Source organism: Ursus maritimus, unplaced genomic scaffold (genome assembly GCF_017311325.1).
Source record: "Ursus maritimus isolate PB19 unplaced genomic scaffold, ASM1731132v1 scaffold_8, whole genome shotgun sequence".
In the NCBI taxonomy this organism is placed as follows: Eukaryota; Metazoa; Chordata; class Mammalia; order Carnivora; family Ursidae; genus Ursus; species Ursus maritimus.
In genome coordinates this window covers 28903429-28907177 of record NW_024426996.1, presented here as the reverse complement: position 1 = coordinate 28907177, position 3749 = coordinate 28903429, and positions in this window count along the sequence as shown.

Here is a 3749-nt window from a genome sequence, read left to right as displayed (position 1 = left end):
GTATCATGCTTATGTTTTTCCTGGAACTTGTTGATTTAGCAATGTGATGTGGGAACATGCAACAGTAGTGCCTGTAACCAAATCTTCGCTAGAATTCCTGTACACATTATGCCTTTCATTGGAGGTGTGTTTCCTGATAGATATTTGGTACTTCAGGGAACATACTGTACATAAATATGTGCGTGTGTATTTCTACATGACTGATTCTCGATGTAGAATTGCAAGGTAAACAGTATGTTTACATTTTATTTGAAAGCATCATCTGCATTATCCATCATAAAATTGTTTTCTCAGATTCTTTTTCCTTTTTAGCAGAAGGCGATTTCTTTAATTTGATAGAGTGTTCAGGTATAAGTAAGGCAATAACATGCAATATTGGTGAAACAGTCAAGTTTTTCACTGAGATTGGGAAGAAGATAAGAATGATCACTATTTCACTTCAATTCGATATTGTATTTGGGGTTCTGGCCATAAAGTATAGCCAAAAACCCAGGATTGGTAGGAAAATCGGGCAGTGGGAGGGCAGAAGGGTAGGACTTGGACTCGAAGATTCCAAACCAATCCAAACCACAGTTGAAAGTTTAGAAAATGTTATAGGTGTACAACATAAGGTGGCCGGAAGCTAATTTTAGGGGTACAAAATCAGCCATTTATAAGAGAAACTGACAGAATATAAAGGTAACAATGTCCTTATCTTGCTAACTGTAATTCTCTCACTTTGGCATTAATTCATAATATTTACTGGAATGACAACTCCCAGATAATTAAAACAATTTTAATTATTTAAAACACTTACTTCTGTAGGATATATTCTACCACTCGAAGTAGAAACAGAAGCCAAAGAATGCCTTACTGGACAACAAGCTCACCTTAGGTGTAACTGATCCAGGGCTCCAGCGCCACAGACTGCTTCACAGTGCCACCAGTCAGTCACAGTGCGCTGCTCCCTGCCAGCTGCATAGTGGGACTGCGGCCGCAGCTCAATACAGCAGAGCGTGTCTCTCTGAAGGCATCAACGAGGAACAGGCTGCCACGTTAAGAGAGGCCCAGGCCTGCAGTGATCCCCCAACCCTTGCAGAGCTTGACAGCCGGGACCCCAGCATGACTCCAAGTCCCCAGACATGGATCAGCACGGTTGATCACCGTCTTTGCTGGAGTGGTTGGGGGATACGAAGCAGAGGCAAGGCCCACTGAAGGAGTGGTGGGCGCGATGTGACTCTAGCGCAGGGCAGCGGCCCACGCAGACGCCACGTGGCCAGCACACAGGAGAGCGTACACCAGGTAGCGGGAATGCGGGTCCTCTGTGCAATGGGCCTCACGTCCCAGGCGCGGACTAGCTCTAGCGCCGACCTGGCGAAGCAGCCCGTGCAGGCGTGACCGTTGGCCGAACGAGGTGGCCCAGCCAGGCTGGGGCTGTGCAGACTGGCTGGCCGTGGGGTGCCAGCCCTGCGGCACTGGCGGCCCAGGTGGTTCATGCCTACTGCGTCGTAGTCCACAGGGTCCAGGGGCCTGGGCTGGGCTGCCGAGGCCGGAATCGGGTCAGGGGCGGCTAAGCGCACGGCCGCCCGCAGGAGCCGGAGGCGTCTCCAGGTGCCGCTGGGCACGCCCGGCTGAGACAGCGCTCCCGCGGGCCTGAGGGCCACAATCTCCTCCGCACCGGGCGTCCTTCTGGGCCGCAAGCACCCGTCGTCAGACCCCCGCCACCAGCCTCTGCTTCAGAGAGGCCAGATGCTCCTCCTGACGGGCCACTTGGGCCTACGAGGCGAGATCTTCCTCCTGGTAGCCATGGCGGCCTCTTCCCTCTCAGATTCTTCTGTTTGAGGTCTCTTCTGTGGGAAACAACTTCTTGACTCAATTTACATTTTCCTGAGAATTCGTACCTTTTACTGCTTTTCTTATGTTATTGGCCATTTTACTTCTGTGAATTGCCCGTTCGTATCCTCCATTTAGTTTCCTCTATTGTTTTTTTGTTTCTCATTTGTCATATTTCTGGCTCTGCAGTGATTCCCTACCTTTATCTGTTACGTGTGTTACAGGATCGATTTGAGGAAAATTAATTAAGCCTACGTGCATGGTTTAACAATATTTTATCTACTGCGGCACTATAGTGTGTTTCGTTAAAAATGTGTCAATTATCTAGAAGAGTCGTGTGGAAAATTTGGTGATAAACTTTTCTGAGAATTCCTCCGCGCATCCAAGTTTTAACTTGTTTTGCAAACAAATTCAAGCCTAAGGCTGAGAATGTTGTGAGACTTCAGTGATCGTCTTGTTGACCAATAAAGACAGGTGTTTTCTCTCATCTGACGACTGGATCATAAAGGGATTCCCTGATATGTAGGTTTCAGGAGGGCCTTGAGAATGCTTGTAGTTTGATTCCCTATTTCCATAAAATTTACATATTTTTGTTTTCTTTGCATTGTTATTAATTATGGTCAGTCATCCTGTACCTAGGTTTCAGGAAATGATTGTATTCTTTTTTTCATGCTAAAGGATTTAAGGTTTCCTTATTATGTTAATGGAAAGGATGGAACAGCAAGCTGACTGCTCTTGGAAGAGAAAGAATGAGGCATGCTCAACTAAGCATGGTTCTAGGGAATGATAATTACTTCAATTGCTTTCAACAAAGACGTGGATTGCTCACCATATCTGTAATAGCTAAGTGATGATGTGCCTGGTTTAAAGAAGTAGGCATATATATGTACACACACAAGAGAGAGAGTGAAAGTTCAGTGAGTTCTTTAGGGGGCATGTTCTATATTGTTCAACCTGGAAGTGAGACTTTATATCCATTCTAAAAGGGTAAAATGAGTGTGAAAGCCCGCAGGTGAATCTTTTTAAAGGACTGTGAGGTAAAGAGAATAAGCTAATGAAGGAAATCTGTCATAAATAGCTCGGAGTTTTTAAAAGATTTTATTAATTGATTTTAGAGAGAGAGCATGCCCATGAGCAGGGGAGGAGCAGAAGGGAGGGAGGGAGAGGGAGATAACTTCCAGCAGATTCTATGCTGAGCCCAGAGCCCAACTCAGGGCTCCATCCCACAGCCCTGAGATCATGACCTTTGCTGAAACCAAGAGTCAGAGCTTAGGCACCTGAGCCACCCAGGTGCCCCAATAGCTCAGTTTTATCATAGGAAACAGGTAGCTGTTATATTTCTAAATTCACATACATTCCACGGGAAAGTGACAAGTGGATGAAGGCCAACAACTTGCCATGTCCTTAGGTAAGGAGTGAGGCTGAGGCTGGATCTTACTGTGGAGAATTAGTGGTCTCCCAAAACAAAATGGATGGGTAAATCATTTTATACAATTTCAACTATCTGTAGTTTCGCTAGCACAGCACAAAACTACAAAATTCTGCACCAAAATTAAGTTAAAATATATTTGCACAATAATAGTGATATTGTGATAGCTTCTTAATGTTCTTGTGTCCATGCCCAATGTTTGAAACACAGTTAAGCTCAATAATTTTGGAGGGGATGACTTTTGATTTGGAAAATAAGTTTCAATAAATACCATACGGTTTCCTTTTCATTTTATTTAATCTATATTGCCAGTCAGTTTTCTGTTGGCATGACATATTTCTAACTCTCAAACAGGCAGTAAACCTTGAGAGCAGAGTTTGATCTGAGAAGCTAATTGTGAAAAGTCATTTTGTCAGAGGAGGAAGGGAACCTTACGCCACAACTTCTTGCTGGAATAAACTGGAGGAGTCCCATCTCTGAGGCATACCGCTTGAGGCCCCAGATACAA